The following is a 24,478-nucleotide window of genomic DNA, read 5'->3' as shown; positions in this document are numbered from 1 at the left end:
CTAAAACTTCCATGAGCTTCAAAAAGCTATGACAATGTACTAATAGATTATGAGCTTTTTTATAGCCCATAGACATGATAGACTTGAATGATTTATTAAGATTGGTCACATAGTTTTTAGGCTGGTAGGTTTATGAATTGCATTAGCCTAGGGTCATAATTGATTGCTTGTGTTTCATGCAATTTCAAGTGGTTTAATCTTCATGATAGTTTAGGTGTCTTTTTTGCTTTATGTTGTCTAGTTTTTGACTATGATTCACCCATCTTTTAGAAGCAAAAAATTCACTTTGCATGGTTGTTCATTGTACTTCATCTTTTATTTATCCTTGTTGGCGTGTGATGCTCATTACTTGTTCTTATGTATTGCATCTCAACGTTTCTTCCATGGACTTTGCTTTCTACCATGTCACTGTGTTTTGCTTCACCAGTACACGAGGAAATGCACCAAATAAGGAAAGGGGGAATGTTAGCAGCGGCTAACACAGGCTACACCGAATATGCATCAATCAAGAGATATGCTATGGTTATGCATAATATTTCCAACTCACTTTGTATAAGTCGTGGGCTCATTGGGAGTTCCAATGTTGTATATGCTAGCTAGAGGGCTCAAACTTAAATGCATAGTAGAAGGAATTGTGGTGAAAGCCTTTAAAAGAAATCCTTTATGCAAGGAGGCTTCATTCTTGAGTATCCACTCTTGAGGACCCACTTTTGAGAGCTCTCTCTCTCTCTCTCTCTCTTGAGTGTTATTCTATGGATGGCCTAGCCTTTGGCTTAATGCCAATGCTTAAGAGGCTAGGACTAATCTATTGTAATTAGAGAAGCTTCATTAATCTAATTGATATTTTACTCATTAGTCTTATCTTCTCTACATTTCATTATGTCATGAAGTAGTATTACACTCTTATTATTCTAGATTTGAGAGAGGTATGTACTTCTTGCTTTGCTCTTAACTCTCTTCTTCCCTAAGTATTTCAATTAGTTGATTACTCCTCTTATTCTCTTGATTAGTGTAGTGTGTGTGCACTCTAGGTCATGTCATTGGAGTTTGTGCCTCATTGTGTGCTTAAGTGTGTGAAGGTTTAAGAGCCTTGAGCTCAATGCCACTTGTGTGTGATGTGATTAGAGTAATTTGGTTGGCATGTGATGATTGGGAAAGCTAACTTCAATGCGATTACCGTGTGCTTTATCATGGATGCTTGTGTTGACTGTGTTCTTGTGACTCCATAAGATTGGAAAGTCAGACTTTGATGGACTTGATGTCTGTAGGAGTTGATAGATTAATGAGTAGAGAATGATTAGAGTTAGTCTTGCCATGGGTAATCTCTACTTGCATTGGAGAGGTGCTCTCTTGAATCCTCTATTTCTATTCATCCGATGCTTGTGCTTCCATGCCCTAGCTGGGTTGTTGATCCACGGATTTGATAATATTTTGTGGGTTGCGATTAGGTTGTGCTACAACGCCTCCTAATGCGCACACACACACACACACACACACACACACACACACACACACACACACACACACACACACACACACACACACACACACACACACACACACACACACACACACACACACACACATCAACTTTTAGCTTCCGGTGGATCGTCTTTGACATCAATTTCTTACCATCTTCTGTGATCTTCAGAACATTGGAGAAAAATCTTCAAGCTCAATAGTTCCATCATAGAGCATGAGAGAGAGTGCACACCGCTTTTCTTGGCATTTGACATCGGTGAGGTGTTTTTGCCCAATTGGTGACAAAAATTGACAATGATATCTAGTGGATTTTCTCTATATTGACTTCTTTGGCATCGGCATCAGCACTAGATTTGGCATTGACACACCATCTCAACATCAAGAAAGCAGTGGCATCATCAGGGAAAGTAGTCTTGATAGTTATTCATTAGCTCTTACTGCTCTATTCTACACAAACTCTGATGTATGTCTATTGTGGTTAGGTTTTATGACGCCTGCTCAAAAGTACCAATTTCATAAGTTTGCTGGACTCACAAGTCTACACAACTATATGATTGAGGGTTTTCTTGTTGGACGATTATTCTACTTTGAGTCTATAGTTCTTATTATGTGTATAGTATCTGTGGTTTAATTTTTCCTACTAGCCTAGTTGGCTACAATTGACATGCTTTATCAAATTTTAAGTTCAGTGGGAGATTTTTGACGAATGATTATTTCTCTCGTGATTAGCACCTTATGTTTGCTTGTGATCTGTTGAGAGTAGTTTTTACTTCTCACAAGGAGCCCATTTAGTCCAAATACTTTCTTGCATTTCATTGGTGCCTGTTTGAGCATGTGTCTTGTGGTCTTGTAGTGACAATTTTATGTTTTCTTTACATTGTGTTGTAAATACTACATTTTACCTATTTGTGGAGCCAATTTTGGCTTGTTTTGGCAATTCGAGCCAATTTTTGAGTATTAGTCTAGAATAGCCCTTTCTAAGACTATGACTAGTTTTGTTTGTATATCCTTTTTGTGAGATTCATTGCATGAGGTTTTTTGAAGCCAAGAATTGGACGCAAGGTTACCTGGTAGCATGTGGATTAGGTTTTTAGAGATCCCCATTGGTGGCCTTGCCATAGGACATGTATAGACAAGTATACGTGCTTTGATGCCAAGTTGATCATCTTTTTATAGTTTCTTTGAGTAAAATATGCCAATTTATGCCAAGAGAGCACTCTAGATATTTTATGTGCTGGTTTTATCTTGTTTTCTCTTGGGATTTTGATCCTTTTCCAAGTAGGATGCATAAAATTCTATGTTTTCATCCATTTTTTCTCTTCAACGAGATGAAAGGTCATGTAAGAGCCAAGAAATTTGGGTTGTAGTGTCCAAAATAAATTTTTGCATTACGCAATTATGGACCCACTTGCAAGGTTTGATTTGGCACATGTTGTCACATGGGATACAACATGTTCTAAGAACTCAAGGACTTTGGTTTAGCCAATGTGGAGCATGGATAATGAGGGTCCCTCTCACGCATGTCGCAAGCGTATTTACAATTACCTCCACACTAAAGTATATCTCGTACTTGAAGGATGTTTTATTTTCCAGACATCCTTACCTGAGACATATTCCACATTGGAGAATATGAGTCTCATGGACTGACACTGGTGCCTCTACTTCAATTGTGTGTCACGACAATGTCCCTAGGTGCTGGTCAAATCTATTTTCTAGACCATTTTCAGCACATCGTATCAAGAACAATTGAAGTGGCAAAAAATTGTTGGATACGCAGAACGACTTGTTAAGGTTACAAGTGCGGCTAAACACCATTAACAAATGGTTGTTTATGCATATAGCAAGGCTATGAGTTGTTAACAAAAATTTCTCATTGTTTGTACCTAGAAGTGATTAATGTTTCACCTTCTATTATGGTTCAAATGTTTTAGCAAGGCTTGCAAATGATTGTAGCAAAAAGTATCTAGTTTTTTTCAGAACTATTTACACTACTCTTTAATGTGTGCTAGGAGCATCACATTCTCCATAAGTATTGGCAAGTATGATCATGGATATGCAGGTTTGGATTTTGTTTTGCTAAATGCATGCACACTAGGTGTTATGGTTCCTAGTGTTTGGCAAAGGCTGATTTGGAGCGTTGTGGGACGGGTGTCTAACCTCACTCCTATCGTATTGCAGACAAAGCGAGAACCACGAATATAATTGTCAATCCATGGACGAAGCTGACTTGACTAGTGCATAGAGCCTACAAGAGGTTGTCAATCTCTTGGAAAACAACTAACAACTTGCATCTATCTCAAGCTATACTCAAATGACAAAAATCACCAAAAGCTAGTCGCTAATCGACAAAAAAATCACAACCATTACAACATCAAACGATATCCAAACGTTACAAAACTAGGGCATGTTTATAAGACGTAACCCACATGCTTATGGTCTTAAATCTCACTTTAGGTTAAGTGCAAAAATCACGATGATTAACAGTAGTGAGTTTTTGACCTAGTCATTTTCGACCCAGAATGCATCTTATAAATGCTTAGCAATGATGCCCCAATACCCCACCTATACTTATTTTATGATTTTGAAGCTTAAATTCGTACTTATGATGAAATTAGGCCATGAGTCAGCGATGCCAAAAGCTACGGATTACCATGAAATGATTACGTCAATGCGTAGAGCTCTTACCTATGTTTGCAACACAACAAATGACACTGCAATGTGACAACTAGGGAGGGAGTCGGAAGCGCGAGAAGGAGAGAAGTGAGCGCCGTTATCTCACATTGTGTTTCTAATATCCAAAAATTATAAAATACTTACAAAAATTGACTTTTATACCTTAGCCAAAGTTTTAGTGATCAAAACTAATAATCTGGGAGCTCTAATTAAAGATAGGTTGATAAAATCTGGAAGCTTGTAGCCTCGACTCATCAATTATATTGTTTATCTAGAAATTAGGAGTTACAACATTCTTGATTCATCAAAATATTAAGTGTTTTTACAATAAAAGCTCCTAAAAATGTTATCCGAGTTAGCTTGCTGCTAGCATTTCCCCCCTCCTCGACTGTGTCGTCCCTTGACACAGCTTCATGGACTGAAGTAGTCTTCACGTTGACGGCTTGCAGGTGGTCTTTAAGCGCATGTAGTGCTTTCTCATATCTGAATCTTCTCTCTTTGTCAGGAACTTGCAGGAACTGCATGGTGACTCTATTTTTAAGTTCAATGGCTGAATAGCCAACAAATCTGGATGTAAGGTTGCTTATCACTTGCCGAGATATCTTCGTTCGCCAAGTGAAGAAACTTGTATAGAATGCTTCTTCAAACGCCAACATATTGCTAGAGGGCAAAAACCTGCATGTGGCATAGAAATCGTAGATGACTTCTTCTGAAGGCTGTCTACTTAAGTCATAACAGAGAACTTTATTCCCTTTGAGAAAAGACATCCATGGTGCTCCTGCTTACTCAAGCTCGTGAAAAGTTTGAATGTAGGTGAGTAGCATTCTGCAAATCTTATACAACATGGCACATGAGAGGTCAGGGAGGCTTTTGAAGAAGGTAATGGCACCCGTTAGGGTTTTCACCATGTATTCTTCCGTTGTTGGTCCTTGCGCTCTGGAGCTGATAGTTGTGGGTAATTCAGCCATGTTGGCCTCTTCTTTTTTGGTGCATCGTATACCTGCCATGTCCTTACTCTTGGTATAGGACAGAATGTAGGGTCTTTTTGTAAGGCTGCAGGTGATCTTGTGAACATAAATGAATATCTCGAATTCTTGTTCAACCAATTCTTTCTTTACTTGGGGTGGATATCCTTTGATCCTTCTTCTTGCATATCCTTGTACAGTCTTTCCTTTATCTGTAGTAGCTCCACTTTGATCAATGGGTATGGCAGTGATTGCTGATGCCACTGGGCATTGATTTGGTTGGAAGTGAGTTGAGTTACATTTACTGGATGGAGAACTCTCAACTCCCAATCCATTGCTGCTTTCCATTCAGCATCTGTTTCTTGGACAATCTGCTCTTTTAGTGCATATTTATCAGCTTTAAAAAGCTAGACCATGGGCACTTGCTTAGCTTCAGTGAGTGATACTTGAAAATCCGACTCTCCTGCTAGTCCTTCTGACGGCTGTGTTTCCATCTCAGCAAAAGAGACTGAGGGTATGTTAATGGTTGGTTGTTCAGAGGGTCCTACTTCATCCTGAGTTTCTAGTTGTCCCTCTCATAGCAGTTGATTGACTCTCTTTAACTTTGCTATCTCTTTGAGCAATTGCTCTTCTCTTTGGACCCGCATCAATGCAAGGTCTTGTCTTTGTGATTGTTCCAACTTCAGCTCTAGCTCAAGGTCCTTGTTTTTCTTTTTCAATGTCTTGTAGACTTCATCTGTTCCTTTGATTGAGGTGATAATAGGATTTTCTCTTATCTATTGTAAAAATGTTGTTTGATCATTGATCCGTTTCTCTGAGTACTACAAAGAAGCATTAGCTACATCAAGCTGTACTTGGATCTTTTGTATTGATAGAGAAGTGTTTAGAAGTTCATTGGTTACTTTTGTCAACTGTTGATCTTTTCTTTTGCAGGCATAGGATAATTTAGTCAAAAGCTCTCCTAGCTCATCCATCTCTTTCTGCTACTTCTCCTTTGCTATCTGGTGTTGTTCTGCTTCAATTTTCAGCTCTTTGATCTGCCTTTGAAGATTTGCAATGATTTTCATCCTATCATCTAGCTCTCCTTGTAGAGCATCAATGACTAGTTCATGCTCCTTAGCCTTAGCACTGTGGCTAAGTGCTGCTATTTACATCTTCTCCGTCATCACCTGCATCTGCTTTGCATATTCATTCACTTGCATGATGACTTTCTCATTTGTTTCCCAATCTTCAGGCTCTCTCTAAGGTTGTTTAGAGGTTTTGGCCGTTTCAGTTTGTGGTTCTTTGGTTTGTGCTGCAGCTTCTGCTTGCAGCCGTGAATAGGGCTCTACTTCTCCTCCTTGAGGCGTTGTGGTTGCCTTGTCTGATTCTTGTTGCGTTGTTGTAGAAGGTCCAGCTTCAGTCTTTTTTGTTCCCTTTGGCTGTTCAAAATTGGCCTCTTCCTATTGTTTCTCTTTTCCATTTTCTTCCTCGCCTTCATTGGGTTTAGGAGTTGGTGAAGGATTTGGACTTGACATGGGTTGGTCTTCTTGATCGGTAGTGGGTGAAGTGGGTCTTGGAGACATATCTGCGTGGTCATGATGCAACTCACTTTGTTTAGTAGCTTTAGCTTGTCTCTGTTTCGCGGCCACTTATTCCTCTGCTTTCCTTTGATCTTCATGAGCTTCTTTCAGTTTTAAGTCTTTTGCTTATGCATACATCCACTCAAGGAAATCCTTGGGATCCTCTGTTCCTTTCCTTGCCGGGTTCTTGGTGCATGATCCCCTTATATCTCTTGGACTCCATCTTTCAAGGTCCTCACCTGCAGCTTGGTGGCTCCTTTCATATGTCTGCTTTTCTCTTTTGAATCTTGCCTTCTTTTGCTGAGGTTCCTCTTGGTGTGCACCTACTTCTTTCTTTTTCATTTCTTCAATTATTTCTCTTCTTTCTTCATTGTCCAAGCTTTCACTACTATGAGCTTCATGGGAGCTTTCTGCAGATTCCTCATCCGTCTTGTACATTCTCTTTGTTGATCAAGTGGTTCTTGGAGAATTTTGAGCGGATACAATCCAGGTGTTTTGATCTGGGGCTGGTGGCAAATTATCGGCCATTCCAATAGCATGATATGCTATTCTTGTCAGCACTTTTGGAGCACCCAGATATGTGATCTTTCCTTTTTTCTTCGTGCCTTTTAGTGTTATAAGCATATATTGTGCATGATCAATTGCCTGCCTGGTTGTCGACTTCAATACCTAAGTGAAGGTGGTCGCAACCGCATGGTTTGGAGTGGTGTACCAGGGTGGTCTCTTTGATAAGAAGTGGAAGTGTTGATGGTATAGGCAAGCTGGTTCTTCCACTTGCCTTTGGATGAGATCAGAAAAGGTGGTAGCAGCAAGTATCTTTGGTAAAAGTGCATATTGTCTTTCTGTCTCTGGCCTGCATCATCATATGTTCAGTCGACAGCTTCAGTGCCTCGGCCACTATCTACTTAGTGATTACTACTTCTACCTTCTGCCCTTGTTGATCAGTGATTTGGGCGGACCCATCTTCTTTGATCGTAGACAGTAACTCATATGCCTTCTGGAAATCCACGCCGCATGATTCCTGGTCGTAGAAGTATTTTTGGCCTAGCCTTCTGTTGGATTCTTTGGTGTCTGGCTTTGCAGCTACATCATCTATCTCCTTTGGTAGCATTTGCAGTTCCACTTGGTGTCCTTCTTTGCCTTTAAACGTGCCAGTGAAAACCGTGGTGTTGTTTTCTTCAAGCTGTTCTTTACTGAACTTGGATCTAATTGGTAAGGTGGAAACTCTTGCAAATTTTCTTTCTGGGACACCATTTTCTTTGCCTTCTCGATCGCTTGCATTGCTCGTATTAAGGGAATACAATGTCAAAGTTAGAGAATTCTGCAAATTTCGCTATGAAATTCCCTTAGTCTGAATTGCTGACAAATGATGTCCATTTTGCTGCAAATCAATTTTAGAGCATGCATAGATGCATAAAACATGTAGAGATCAAAATCATGCAGTTCAAGCAAAAATTACAACAAAAGTAAATAATCGTGATTATTTACGGCTGGGATTTTTTTCCAACTTTTTGCATTTTTGACATGATAGGCTTGAAATATATGGCATTTAGCTACTCTCAGTGAAGTGTGGGCTCATTTGAGTGCACTAGGTGAAAATGGGACCATATTTAGGCGTTCAAACTTTGAAACAATAGATATAAAGATATTTTGAGTTTTTGAGATTCAAACTTTCTCAAACTTGGTGAGTGGACTTGGGACATTATGTTCTTTGGTCCCATAAGGTCAAAGTTGCAGATTTCACCCATTTTGGCAAGAAAGTAAATTATTGTGATTATTTACTTTTTCATCAAAATGTGCATTTTTTGTTGCAACTTGGTTCTAGGCATGATGTAGACTTTGTGTATGAGATATGGGGTGATTTAGATCAAAAAATGTGACAGATAACTCAAAATTGGATTGGAAAGACTTTGGTTCATCGTTTTTACAATTTCCAAGGTTTTCTTGATCATTTTGGCTCATACTTGAAATGTGGAATGTAATTAATGTGTACAAGTGATAGGTGAAGTGAAGAGACCATTTTCAAGCCAAACAAGCATAAAAGTAAATAATCGCGATTATTTATAGCAGTCAATTGTTTTGCAAGGCTTGAAAATTTGATGACCTAGACATATTCAATACATCTAAAACAAGTCCTAAAATGAATTTGGTAAAGTTTTATCGTGTCGGCATCACTTCATGCTCTTGTCGACTCTAAAATCACCAATTTTGTGACTAGATGGCCTGTAGAGTTGGTTAGTCACTTTTGAAGCTATGGACTTGTTTGCTACATAGTCCTGATGCTACCCATCCAGTTGGCCCATTTGGAGTCAGTTTGACTTCATATGTCAATTTTGACTCTTTGTAGCCTTTGAGCTATTTTCTATTGTTTGAGAGCTTGCCTTGACTATTTTCATGAAACCCTCCAAGTACATTGTGTATAGACCCAGTCTATGAGCTGTCTGTGGAGTCAAAATCGAATTCTGACATATGGCAAAAACCTAGATTATCTACTTGGGACCCCCCTGACCCCTTCGAATGGTCATATGATGATATAGAAGTGTTCCATTATATAGGGGCATGCTACAGTTCAATTCTCGTCCAACTCGGTCAAGCTGACAGGCCACTATGGTCAATTTTGTGTTCTAGGACTTTGTGCACTGCTGGGTTTCTAGGATTTTTTCCTGAGCCTAGAATTTCTACCCAGCCACATAGAATTGTTCATTGATAAGCTTAGAACTTACCTCTCATGTCTCGTGTGAGACGGCGCTGTAAATGGACGTCTGTGGACTCCGGAAATCGCACGCGAAGAAGGTTTAGAGCTCTCTCCTCCAAGAGTGACTAGTGGAAATGAGGTGATTTTGGGCTACCTTGGATATCTATACCCGGACTTCCCAAGTTATTTTTCTCGAGATTTCCGTGTTAGTCCTACTAGGCTGTGAAATCTATGTTGGACTCAAAAAAAATTTCAATCGGATTCTATTAGCTCATTCTGCAAGAATTTGCGAAAGTAGGCCTTGACATCCTAATTTAGGCTTGGCGCTTCCATTTGTCGATTCAATTGAATTTTTTTGTGCCTGTCTATCTTGTCTTTTTGATCATCAGCGTATCTTCAATTTCTCCATCTGAGCTCATTTGCTATTTGTTATTAATTTTTGACCTGTTTATTGAAAAAATCAAAGAAAATAATAACACATGCTAAAAAAGAAAAGTAAAAAATCAATAATTAAGAAAATCCATTGAGAAACACTGCTTTATTATTTTTTGGTGGATTTCTCTATTTTTAAGTCCACCCAATATCAAGAAAAAATGATAAAGATAACAAAAAAAGATCATTTTTTGATGATTTTCTTATAGTATATACACTATTTACACTCATTGGGGAGATGTTATCAGTTAAAAAATTCCCCTATTGATGACTTGCTAAGGGCATTATTAGATAATTTTGCAAAAAATCACACGTTACCACCCCTCCTAGATGACGTACTTCGAGACGACTGTGTGCATGGGTCGAACAACCATGTCTATGCATAGCCTTGGTTGGCTCTACCATGCTTTGAAGGTCAATGAAATTCAAACCATTATGTTGTGCAAGAGTTGGGTCTTGAGTAATTAGCTCAAGGGTTTCTGAGGTCAAGGTTTTTTGTTGATGTCTCCCAAAAACAAAATCTTGTAGCTTGTGTGCTCTTTGCTTTATTGTACCATCAGGATGCTTTGACATCCTGATTTCCTATCAATGATGATGGAATTTGAGCTTTAACTCACCATTTGTATCTTGGTTCTTCTTTGATGAATGGTTGTGGTTGAGTGTTTTGAGACTTAACTCTCCACTGCTCATTGGTTTTACAATTTGCGTAGAAGATAAGTGCTCCTTTTTCTTCCAAACCCATCTTTGTTTTAGGTTCCCTGCTTGAAGATGCTCCTCTTTGTGTTTTGAACTTTGGAATCTTCTTTGTGCAGTAGTTGATGTTTTGGGCATCCAAATTTGAAACGGTTTGTCCTTAAGCTGTGCTTTTGGTACCCAGATCTGCCTGACTCCTTGCATGCTACTTGTAGCATTTTCTTGTCGATAGGATGGAGAAGATTGATTGCTTCATGGTTTGTTCTTCTGGTAATCTCTTTTCCATTCTTCTTTACTTGGTGCAATTGGAACAATGAGCTGTCTGCCTTTAAGTGATATCTTGAGATGATTGGTATCCCAATCTGGTATTGCTTTGTACGTCCGCATTCATGAGATTCCAAGAATCATCATTTCATTCATGTGTTCATCTGGTAAGAATACAAATTGATGAGGGCATGAACGTCCATTTACTATCACATTTAAGTTGACTACTCCCAGTGTCGGTGTTGGGTTTTTTTGCATCCTGTAATAGTCTATATTCCTGCTGTCAAAGACTGATTCGTTGCTTTCTTGTAGGTGGAATATCTGACTACATTTAGGCGAGCTCCTATATTGACCAATGCATTTGTGCTATGATTGTTCAGATGTACTTTGCTGCAAAGGTCCATTCCATCTAACAATTCATCATCTGTTGATATTGTATCCTTCTGTAATTTCCACAGTCATTCATCTAGTTCCAAAGTGTTGATGGAAATAGGTATTTTTTGATTTTTGAGAGCAACTCTCCTTTTGAGTACTCAAATCCGAGCTTCCTCTTGGGTTTCATCAATGACCTACTGTCGTTTTATCTTTCTTTGCCTTGCTGCATGCATCTTTTCTAGCAATTCATCGGTTAGTGGAAAATTATCCAATTAGCCATTGGTTCACCATCTAGGGTGGACAACTTAACTGCTCCACTTGGAGATACTTCTTTAATGATAAATGGTCCGTTTCATTTTTTGTTAAACTTGTGAATATGTTGCTTAAGGGAGTAGAGTAAAACTAAGTCCCCTTTTTTGAAGGCTTTTGTAACTAGATGGAAATCAAAAAACTGTTTTTGTTTCCACTTTTGTGCATATATGTGAGCTATAGTTGTTAGCCTTTTCTCATTAAGCTTTTCTAAATCTTCAAGCCTCTGTGACAATTCATGTCCTGTCCACTCAATATTCTTTTCTACCCTTAGTATCGGCAATAGAAATTCTATTGGCAGTATGGCATCAAGACCATAAACAAGGTTAAAGGGTGTAGCATTTAAAGTTGTCTTGAATGACACTCTATAAGCCCATAGAGCGGCATGGAGATTTATTTTCCAATCAGTCTGTCCTGAACTAACCACTTTAGTTAATACCGAGCTAAGAATTTCATTTGTATGCTCAGCTTGTCCATTTTCTTGTGGGTGATAGGGAGCCTATTTGTTATGGATGACCATAAATTCATTGAGCAGATACTCAATTACCTCATTGAGGAAATGAGTTCCCCTATCACTGGCAATTTCTATTGGCAGTCCATATCTTGTGAACAATTTGTCATACAAGAATAAAAATGTGGTTCTAGCATCACTCTTTTGGGTTGCTTTAGCCTCTGCCCACTTGGTCAAATAGTCCGTAGCTACAATGATATATTGAGCTTGGGTTCTATAAGCAGGTGGCTGTATTGGCCCAACAAAGTCTATACCTCTTTTGAAAAATCTCTAGCCCCCATCATTGTTACCATATACATGTGGTAGTGATGTGCTTGAACACACTAGGACCACCGGGGAATTTTTCCCCCCTTTAGGAGGTTTTTTTCCCCGTGCATTGTATATACGCCCATCACTCTAGGGCTATCTATCTTTCCATTTCACACTAAGTAACACACTCTCTATTGTGTGCCTTGAGCTTCCTTTTTCTTCTCCAAGCTGTGTGCGTTTCTCTGCAACCCTAATTCCAACAATTGGTATCAGAGCAAGTTGCGTCCTCCTAGGCTTAGTAAGCACACGCCTTCTCACTTTCTCCAATTTCAGTGAGGTTTGGGGAGCCTTTGCAGGTCGATAAATACTTTGGGAAATCTTGTAGAGCTCAGTCTGCTCAGATTTTTGATTCGGGCTCATTTCAACCTTCGTTTCCAAGGCAGGTCTACACATGCAATTTTGTCATTTCGTGCAGAATTCTTGTCAGTGCCGTTTTTTGCATAACATGTGCCTTACAGTCTTCTATGGTTTGTGCTATGTAGCTCATGTTGTTCCCGCTCCATTTCTCCTCTTTTCGGGCAATTTTCACATCTGGTGCAGCATTTACCATGGCTGACAACAACACAGATGTGTTCAAGATGTTTGTTGGTTGAGTACAGGTTGGATGGGGACAATTACCCTATGTGGGCTTATAAGATGCAACACGTTCTTGTGTCAAAGGGCGTCTAGAATATTGTGCAAGGCATTGATGTACATCCTAGTTCTAAGGATGTAGGCAATGTTGAGAATGTTGCAGGTCCTGCTGCAAGGATTGCTACTATTAGAGTTGTTTTGCCTATGGCAGAACAAGCTAGTTGGGATGTAAAGGATTCACATGCTTATTCATTGATTGTGTTGTCTCTAAAGCGCACCATTGTTCCTCACATTTGTTCAGCAAAATCTGCAAAACGGGCTTGGGATATTCTAGCAGGTCTTTATGCAAGCCACAATGAGGCTAAAATTGCTTTGCTGCGTAAAGAGCTGGAGTCGCGAAGATTATGCATGAGGAAGATGATATGGACACTTTTCTTGCTGGTGTCAAGGATATCAATGAGCAACTTATTTCTACAAGTGAAGTCATTTCAGACAGTTCCCTTGTGCAGACTGTTCTTGATGCCTTACCAGATTCTTACCAAACTTTTGCTAGTACTTGGAGACTTATGACCCAAGGAAATCCAAAAGTTGTCAAGTTTGATGCATTATGCACATTGCTATTGCAAGAGTCACTTTCCAGAAAAAACATGACTAGACAGCGTGCAATTGAACAGGCTTTTATTGATTTTCAAAGAAAGGATGGTAACAACAATGCAGCCACTTCTTATGGTTCTGCTATGAGTGGAAAAACTTTTGTTCCCAATGCTTCTGCTGGCAGCACTTCGTCTGGCAATTTTGGTGATAAGGGCAAAAAGAAGATGTGTTGCCATTATTGTAAAGCTAATGATCACTTGATCAAGCAGTGTCCTAAGTTGAATGCCAAAGAGGCTAAGAAGAAAGAGGGTGGTCCCACTGCAAATGCTGATTCCACTACAAATGCACCTATTGTTGAGTCCTCTATAAAAGGAGACAGTAATGTTGATGTTGATGTAGAATGGGCTTTTAGTACAGAGTGCACTTACGATCCTGCTGTCCATGATGCATGCATGTCAATTGCTCCAGATTCACATGTGTGGTATTTTGATAGTGGTGCTAGAAAGCACATTACCTCACATCGTGAATTTTTCACATCTCTCGAGTCTGTCTCTCATGGGAGTTCAGTCACTTGTGCAAACAATGCGTCTTATCCCGTTCAGGGAGTTGGAAAGATTGTGCTTACTACTGCAAATGGTAGTTATTTCACACTTGTTGATGCACTTTATGTACCTGGGATCAAGAAGAATCTTTTGTCTGTATCTGCACTTGCTAGACTTGGACTTGTAGTCAAATTTGTGGATGACAAATGTACAATTCATGATCTCAATTTTGGTGATGAAATTGTTGCATCTGAGCTTTTGTGCCGTGGGCTGTATAAGCTCACTTTGTATGACAAGTGTGGACAAAATTTTGCAAATGCAGTTGCAGATTGCAAGGCTATTTCAGACGCAAAACTTTGGCATGCACGTTTTGGTCATCTGAATTTTGCTAGTTTGCTGCGTTTGCAAAAATTTGATATGGTTGTTTCTTTGCCGCCTCTTGAAGCACCTGTCCAACATGTTTGTGAAGGCTGTATTCTGGATAAAATGCAGTGTTCTAAATTTCCAAAGGATAGTTCAGTTAGGGCCACATGCAGGTTGCAGCTTGTGCATAGTGATGTTTGTGGGCCCATGCAAACTCCGTCCTTGGGCAATTACCTGTACTTCGTGACTTTCATTGATGATTACTCCAGGCATACATGGGTATTTTCGCTTAAAGCAAAGTCCAAAGTTTTTATGTGCTTCAAACAATTTTTGGCAATGGCTGAAAATGTATCAAAATGTAGTATGGGCACCGTCCGTTCCGATCAAGGGGGGGGAGTATATGTCTCATGAATATAATGCATTTCTGGCTAGTCCTGGGAAAAAACACCAATGTACAGTGCCTTATACGCCTCAACAAAATGGTGTTGCTGAGAGGAAAAACTGACTACTTACGAAAATGGCACGATGCATGGTCAAAATTCAAGCTTTGCCGCATTCCTTTTGACTTGAGGCCATCATGTATGCCACTTATGTACTAAACAGGTGTCCTACAAAAGCTTTGCAGTCTATTACTCCATATGAAGCATGGCATGATAGAAAGCCTTCTATTGAGCACATGCATGTTTTTGGCTGTTTGGCATATGCTTTGGGTGCTACAAACACAACGCAAAAAATTGGATGATAAGGCTGTCAAATGTATTTTTGTTGGTTATAGTGCTGAAAGAAAAGGTTAGAGGCTGTATCATCTGCAAACAAAGCGTAATCTGGTTTCACAGGATGTAGTGTTTGTGGAAGATTCTGTTCAGTCCTTGCTGTCATGTACTAGAGACAGTAATGTAAGCTCACGGGACATTTATGACACTTTGTTGCCTCTTTTTAGTGGTGGAAAAATGAATGTAAACTCCAATGAGACAAATGTATAGTCTATGGGGGTTTCTGAAAATGTTACAGATCAGCCTATTATTGATGCAGATGTACGTGATGTACTTGATGAGGAAAGGGCTGAAAATGAGCAGGCTAGAGGTATTCCAAAATGAATGGTGCATACATTGCGTGACAGTAAATTGGATGCACCTCTGTCTAGTCGTACTCGTTGAACCTCTCACCATGCATCTTATACATCAGATTGTTATGCTTTGGTTGTGTCTAGCTTACATGATATTGAGGAGCCTCTGTCTTTTGATGAAGCACAAAATTCAAAAAATTGGATGGCTGCCATGCAATCAAAATATGATGCACTTATAGAAAATGACACATGGACTTTATGTGATTTCCTCCTGGCAAAAAGGCCATTGGTACAAAGTGGGTTTACAAGTTGAAACGCAAGCCGAATGGTGAGATCAATCGCCATAAGGCTCGACTTGTTGCAAAGGGTTATGCACAACAAAAAAGCATAGATTATGAAGAGAATTTTTCTCCCACTTTTCGTATGACTACTGTGCATTTTCTATGTGCATTGGTAGCTCATTTTGGTTGGGATGTACATCAATCAGACATTGTTACTACTTTCTTGAATGGTGACATATTTGAGGAAGTTTATGTAATGCAGCCTCACGGTTTTGTCAAGAAAGGACAAGAGGACAAAGTGTGCAAATGTAACAAGGCTTTGTATGGGTTGAAGCAATCTCCTCGTGCTTGGTATGAGAAAGATGACACTCATTTGGTCAAACAAGGCTTTCATAATAGTCCAACAGAACGCACATTGTATGGAAAGCGTGAGGGTGATGTACTTCTCATTGTGGTTATTTACGTAGATGATTTGCTGATTACTGGAACAAATGAGAGACATATTTCTGAATTTAAGGCTGATTTGAATGCTACTTTCAAGATGAAAGATTTGGGGCTGCTGCATCATTACTTGGGTATACAGTTCAAGTAGTGTGATGGTGGTATTGCTTTGTGTCAGAAAAGTTACATAGAGACATTGCTATGTAAGTTTGGACTTGAGGATTGCAAACCTATTGCCACTCCCATGGAAACAGGTTTGAAATTGAGTCTTCATGACTCTGGTGATCCTGCTGATGTCACTCTTTACCAAACTGTTGTTGGATGCCTCATTTTTGTATGCAACACGAGGCCAGATATTTAATTTGCAGTCTCATAGGTCAAAAGATTTATGCATAGCCCAGAGTCTAAGCATTGGCAGGTTGTTAAGATGATTTTCCGCTACCTTAGTGGAACTTTACATCTTGGCTTGTTTTATCCCAAGGGGGGATCACTGCCACCAGACTTACATGCTTTTTCGGACTCAGATTGGGCTGGTTGTTTTGACACGTGAGTGTCCACAAGTGGTTTTTGTTTCATGCTTGGTAGTTCATGTATATCATGGTTGAGCAAGAAGCAACCTACTGTGGCCACTTTGAGTTGTGAGGTTGAGTACAGGGCAATTTTCACAGCTACAGTTGAGTGTGTATGGCTCAGATGCCTTATGGCTGATTTGGGTGTTGGACAGGACACTGCCAACACTATCTACACTATTAGTCAGAGCGCATTGGTAGTTGAGAGGAACCCAATTTTTCATGGTCGCACAAAGTACATTGAGGTGCATTACCACTATGTCAGGGATGTGTGTGAACACACTAGGACCGCTGAGGCATTTTTTGCCTCTTTAGGAGGGTTTTTTCCCCCATGCATTGTATATACGCCCATCACTCTTGGGCTATCTATCTTTCCATTGCACACTAAGTAACACACTCTCTATTGTGTGCCTTGAGCTTCCTTCATCTTCTCCGAGTTGTGTGCATTTCTCTACAACCCTAATTCCAACAATCATTGGTCTTAAAGGCATGCTATCACACAGTTTGTCATTTTTCTTGTTGACATCATCACACCTTCAAACATATCCTCTAGCATCTGTAAAAAGTGTTGGCCACCATATCCCTGCATTAAGATTGCTCTTGCGGCGGTTTCACTCGAAAAGTGACCTCCAGCTAATCCAGCATGTTCTTGTTCTATAATGGGAATATATTCATCTTCATTTGCACAAAGACGTAGATGCTGATCCTTTCCTCTTTGATACAACTAGTTTTCAATAAGAGCATAGTCTCTTGCTTCAGTTTCAATTGCTCTTTGGCGGGGTTTACTCATATCCTCAAAAAATATTCGGCTAAGTAAGTAACTAGATAGTTACTCCATTTAGGAACAAGTGATATTTGGAACAATGACACATACGGTATGGGTGTGTGTTTCTGGCATTGAGAATAATTTTTTACAAATGAGTGAACATCACTCCTCATAGTTGGCCAAAATACTCCAAGTCTCAAGATCCGTTGCATAATTTGGTCTTTTGCAAAGTGAAGTGCCACTATGGTAATATGTGATTGACTTAGGTATGGGTTTTCTCTTCAGGATTAATGCACAAAAGCAATATTCCATCTCGATTTCTTTTGAATTACAACCTTCCAACTAGTAATTGTTACATAGCCAATTGCTCAATTAATTCGACTGTAATAGGAAGTGGTATTTGAGAATCCACTTGAGTTATGGTCATCAATGTTACCATATTTTATGACCATTGAGGTATCATTTCCATAGAGAACATATATGCATCTAGTGGCTCATTGTCTACCCCTTTCGGTGGTTCTCCTCAAATAATCCTTGATAAATGATCTTCTCTTTGATGAGTGTTGCCCTTTTTCAAAACTATAGTAAAATCAAATTCCAAAAGAATAATGAACCATCTCACTATTCTCCCTGTGTTGCATGGCTTGTTGACCAAGTACAATAAGGCTTGGTGATCCACAAAGAACACAAATTTGTTTGCTAATAGGTAATGTCTATACTTTTTTACGGCATAGATCATTCCTAATCCTTCCCTTTCAGTGGTTGTATAGTTTTCTCTATCATATTACTATCATAAGAAATAGGAAAATCAAATTTTCCGTCCCCTCATTGAGCTAGTATACACCCAATGGAAAATTTGGAAGCATCTACATGTATGTGGAATATCTTATTCCAATTTGGTGCTTTCAATATTGGAGATGAAGTGAGAGCTTGCTTAAGCTTCATGAAGGATTCTTCACACTCATTAGTCCATTCAAAGAGTGTAATCAAACTGTACATGGATTTTGCAGTTATAGTGTACATGTAAATGAATCATTTGTAATATCCACAATGTCCCATGAAAGCTTGAACCCCTTTGACTGTTGTCGATCTAAGCAAATCAACAATAACATGAATATTATCCATATCAATAGATATGCCATTTTTAGACACTATATGTCTAATAATTTTTCCTTGTCTGCCCATAAATGTGCACTTTTCAGGATTCAAGAAAATCCTAAAAATTCTACATTTTTCGAATACCTTTCTAAGGTGTTCAAAATGATCAGCCCTCATTGATGAATGTACACATAATCATCCATATCTACTTCCAAATTTTTTTGAATATATTCCTTAAAAGCATGGATCATCAATCTGTGAAAGGTAGTTAACCCAAAGGGCATAACCCGATAGGCAAAAATGCCCCATTCAGTTGCAAAGGCAGTTTTATGCTGATCTTTGGGGTCAACCAAAAGTTGATTGTATCCCAAAAAGCCATCTAAAAAGTTGTAAGATTCTTTTCCTGCAACTCGTTCTAAAACATGCTCAGTGATTGGAAGAGGAAAGTTGTCTCTAATGATAGCTGCATTCACTTTCTTGAGACTGACACATACTCTTAATTTTTCATTTTTCTTGAATACTACCACAATTGGAGACACCCAATCTGTGTGTTCAATTTCATAAATGAATTTGGCTTCCTTTAGCTTTTCTATCTCTTCTTTGATCTTTCTGGCAAATGTTTCATTATAAGTATATAGCCCCTGTCTGCTTGGTTTCCCATCATCTCTCATAGGTATGGTATGTTGACCAAGCAAAGATATCTCGGTATTCTTTCAGTAAGCTTAACAAAATCTCTTCTTCTTCTTCTGCCAGGTCGTTTGCAATGTAGGCAAGTCTAGGCTCTTCTCCTAGTTTGGCCATCTCTATCTTTTTTGCGTTTTCAGGTCCTTTATAGGACTCACCCTGTTTTCTTAGTTCCCTGACAGGTTGTTCAACTATGATGTTTTGATCTTGGAGAGTATATTTCTTGTAATGGGATGGAACACTCATTACATCTTTACCTTCCTCCTTGGTGGTTTCAATTTCAGTGGTATATATTTCCTTTAGATATTTTTTCAACTCTTGATACTTCTTTCTCCATTCAACTTGTGTCATGGTTGAATCCTTGTCCTGGTATTTAGGTTCTACTTGAATTTCCTTTCTCGTTTTTCTCAAAAAAAAAATCTTGCTTTTCATTTAAGGGATACCTACCAGTGATTTTGTCTTTGACACAATCATGTGCATCTATTTGCATTAGAAACTGTGTTCTACTAGAGACTGATGGCATAGGTTTAGATTTCAAGTTTTGGTGTCTCTTTCTCTTCTATAGTCTTCTCGGTTTCTGATTTGGAAAGTCAAAAACTTTTCCTCCTCTCCTTTCAAGAGTAGTTTAGCTCTCACATGTTCTTTTTCCGACCCTGAATCATTTGAGGTAGCTGAATGTTCTTCTAACTCGTCTGTTGCATCATAGTAGAGGTCTAAAAGACTTGTTGAGATTTCATTAAGTCCTTGGATTCTTGATTTTTGTCTTCAATGTGAAGGGTAGAGATCATTTGTATGGGAATTATGTCATAGACATCCTCATTGCAAAATTGAGTAGGCATAGATGTATTTACACACACATCCATTGTTGCTAAAATTTGAGTCCACTCAAATGGCTCAAATAAATGCTCCGAAAAGGGTTCAGGTACATAGGCTTCATCTGTGTAATCCCTTCCTAAAATACATTCTTCTCGTTTTAAGCTCCCATTTTTTGAGACTCCGCACATCCAAATAGGTGTGTTTTTGTTCAACCAAGATGGAAGCTTAGTTTCAGCCGAAGAGATTGAGTCAAATTCTTGTATGGGCATTTTCATGACATCTCTATAAGTGTGTGATCTTTTAGATTAACCCTTCTTATTGATCCCACTTGTTTCAAGTACAAATAATTGTTTCCCCAATCTTTGATGAGTTGTACTTGTCGCATGAAAGGTCTTCCCAAGATGATTTCATAATTGAGTTTCTTTCCAAAGTCCACTATTGCAAAAGTGTGTTGATAATCAATTCCACAAGAACTAACTATCACTTTTTCAAGCAGTCCTAAGGGTTTTTCGATGTGTCCATCATCCAATTGCAATTTCATTCGAGTTTGTCTAGTGGCTAGTTTTTCCCATGATTCCCATACTCCTTCTGTGGATATGGCTATGGCTATGCCTATCCCACTATCTAGTATTTCCATGGTTTCTATTATCATTATACCTCACTGGAAGGGTTGTGTTTCCTTCTTTGCCTTCGTAGTATTCTCTGACTTTGTTCATTGGAACGGATCTAATCTCTTTGTTATCCAATTCGTGTTTCAATTTTCCCAATTATTTTGCAATTAGCCTTGTTATCCCCACCTTCTCTAGAGTTTTCTATGGATCATTCCATGAATATGGTCTGATTTTTAACAGTCTTCCTAAAGTAAGAGTGCATTGGATGGGTGTAGACATGATTGAATGGAGGTTGTCTACCTATAGGGTCTGTTTCGCTCTTTTTATCTGAGTGGTTTTACACACTATGGATTCATCTTCGTTATCTCCCAAGTAAGAGCGTAGTGTTTTCAGAGTCATTGGTTTAGACATTCTGAAGCTTCAAAGACACAATTTCCATACAAGGATTGTACATCCATGTCCATATCAGGAGGTAGATTGTCTAGCCAAACTTCCTCCCATCATTAATTTCTCTAACTTTTTTCATAAGTGTCCTGGCCAGTCTTCTTCTACGAATGGAACTCCATCTAAGGCATCTTCATTGTCAGGCACTATGAGTTCTTGCTCTTTAGTTTCAAGGTGGGATTCTAAAATTACTTCAGATTTCTCTTTACTGGTTTCTACCACAAGCTCCTCAGGTTTTGCTATAGTCTCGAGCTTGGGTTTTTGTTTTTCCAGCATCTCTTGAGTAATTCTTACCAGATTTTGATAAGCTTCAAGCTTAGCTACTTCAAGCTTCAAGATTTTGATAAGCTTCAAGCTTAGCTACTTCCATATCTGGAGAAGGATAGTTTTTTCATTTGTTTTCCATGTTTTGGCCTACTTTAAGTCCCTCTTGGTAAGCTTCCAAGGATGCATTGATTGGCTAAAAAATAGTGTCTACCAAAATTGATCCTCCAGATTTCACTGTGGTTTCCTTGATTTCACTTCTGGTTTATTTTACTTTTTCTTGGAATAGTTTCTTTGCTTTCTCCTCAATTTCAGCCCTTTGTTTCTGTTTTCTTATCTCATACCTTTTGCTTCTGCTTCTCTTGGTTTTTTCATAGGAAATTTTAGTATTCTCTGAATCATTAGAGGAGTTATGTTTCTTTTTCTTAGCCTGGGCTCTGGTGATTACCTTGATTGGAACAATAGGTTCACTCTCAGATGAGCTACTAGGTATCACTTGGACTACGTTCACTATTGTTTTACCCTTGTTTAAAGGATTTTTTTTAAAATATTTAGGGAAACCTCCCTTTTTGCAACATTGTATACAAAAGGCTTCAACTGGATTAATGTTCTTGTCAGTCTCTGGACATTCATTTTTCTAGTGATCATCTACACCATAGTTATGACAGTTCCCAGTTTCTGGCTTAATCATGGGTCTTACCATCAGAGGTCTAACACCTTGATTAGCTACATAGTACATCGGTGCAAGCTCTGGTGTAGTATAAGTCATGGTTTCTTCCATTGGTGGTGGATGTGAATTATACCAACCTCCTTCCACCATTAATGTAGATGGACTAGGCTCAACATAGGGTGTAACAGGCGCTAGTGCTTGTTCATCTATGACTCCATCTGAATGCATGTACTTTACAGGCACTGCATTATGTCTAGGATATGGAGGTTGTTGACCCAACACGGGTGAGGTCTTTCCATACCCATTGGTGTCTTTGAGTTGGGGCCATATTAGACTGATATCTATACATGGGTTATCCTTGTGGCCTCATAGGAACATATTGAACATTTCCATCATACTTTGGTCGGTAATAGCACTCATTGGTCTCATGGTTGGTCCATTTACCCTCGATTGCAAACCATTTTTGCGGCCTAATTGGTTTTCCCTGTTGAGGTATCCCTTTCCATGTCCCCTCATAGGTGCTTTTTGCATGTTATTCATCATTTCATTCATCCTTTTGAGCATGTCTTCTATGGTTGTAGCAAGAGTTCCCACTTGTGCTGGTTTGGTGGATGTTGTCTTCTCACTTTGATTATCCTTAGGGACATATTCTTCATTGAAAATATCACAATTGTCTCCTAAGTCAATAGCATATGATACACACTCTTCTAGGGTCATATGTTTCTTGCTATACAATATAGCATGAAGTTCTTTGTTTAGCAATCCCTTTAGAAACAATGATACTAATCTTTCTTTTGCAGGTATTTCTAGTTCTCGGCATCTTACAATGTATTGTTTCACTCTAGTTGCACAATCCCTAACAGACTCACCTTGTTTCTGTTTGAAGCTCTAGATTTGAGCTACAATATTATCAAATTTGGAACATGCAGCTACAAATCCTTGAGCTAATGTATTTAAGTTCATGATCAACCTTGGTGGAATGTTTTGGAACCATGTCATTGCTTTTCCTTCTTATGTCATTTTAAATCCCTCAAACTGAGTATGGAAATCAAATATGTGCTCTACTCTTAGCACTTGCTTAAATCTTGCTAAGTGGTCATATGGATCTCCAGATCCACTGTATTTTTTGACCCATTTTTGAAACTCAGTTGGTTTGACATGTCTATTTGGTTCAACTCCCGGTCTCCTGGCAGTTGGTCCTGTTTCGAGTCCTTCAAACCAGTTTGTTGGAAATAGTGACTCAATGTAGCCCAAGACTAGCTTTAGTGTCACCGGGTTCTCTTCGTGATGAGGTAGCTTCAAGTTTTTTTACATTACTCCCAAAAGATCTCTCTTGGAGTTCTTCTCTTGGAATAGTTCCCGGTCCTTGGCCCAATATCCAATCCCTTATGGAGTACCCTTGGTACTTGGTTTGTTCCACCTCCTCAAGACTCATCATAACAAATTTATTGTTATAACAATCCCTAAATAGGTAGGTTGGTAGATCTGATGAACCCTTGTCTTTGATTTTGAAGATATGGATGATCTTCATGGGCGTTAACTGTCTTGATTTCACATGAGAAGTCCATAGAAGATCTTTGACGTTTCTATCCTCCCAACAATAGACTCCAATTCTTGGATTATCAGTGCTAAGCCGTTTCAAAGGCTTCAAATCAACTTGATCGTATCCCTAAATTCTAAAGTTGATGGTCCTTTTTTTGATGCCATATCCGGGATTATGGTATTTACTTCTAACCCCCATTTGTCTATCACATCAAGGTTTTCAGCTTGTAAATACTGAGTTCTGGTTTTATCCATATACATTTTTCCTTGTTTTGTTGCCCTGATTTCCTCTTCAAACTCTATGTCTTGGTCATCAATGTGAATAACATACTCTTCATTAGGATCTAGGTAAACCTGAGCTCCATGGCCATTAGTCTTATGAAAGGTGAGTATGTGCTTATGTCGCATTGTTGTTCAGGTTCTTGAATGAGTCGAATAGGAAGACATTTTAGATGTTGATTTTGAAAAAGTGTCTGAGCTTCTTCAAAGATAGTGTCCAAGCGATCACCTTGATTCACACTTTCTTTGGTGGATACTCACTCTACTAGCGGTCTCTCCAAACATGCCATGGTTTGCTAGTATGTGATGAGATCTAAGGTTCATATAGACTTGTGAAGCCCTGGATAGAGTACTTATCGTCATCAATTGACTTGTTATCAGTTTCTTCCACTTGACTTGATTGCACTTCTATCAAGCTTTCAATTCCTTGTCTGCAACCTGATTCCTGTATCAGTTTTAATTTCACAAAGAATGTACAATTTTTGCTAACTATTGTGACTGGTCTATGTGTATCACTTCAATTTGAGCTAAGTGAGTCAGCAGTTGAGACTTTCAGATTTAACTTTTACAAAAAGCCAAAGGACTAGTTTGCAACCTGGAAACTG

Source organism: Adiantum capillus-veneris, chromosome 5, assembly GCF_014529385.1.
Source record: "Adiantum capillus-veneris isolate H3 chromosome 5, ASM1452938v2, whole genome shotgun sequence".
NCBI classification, from domain to species: domain Eukaryota; kingdom Viridiplantae; phylum Streptophyta; class Polypodiopsida; order Polypodiales; family Pteridaceae; genus Adiantum; species Adiantum capillus-veneris.
The sequence above is the reverse complement of the archived record's forward strand: the minus strand, read 5'-3'. Positions refer to the sequence as shown.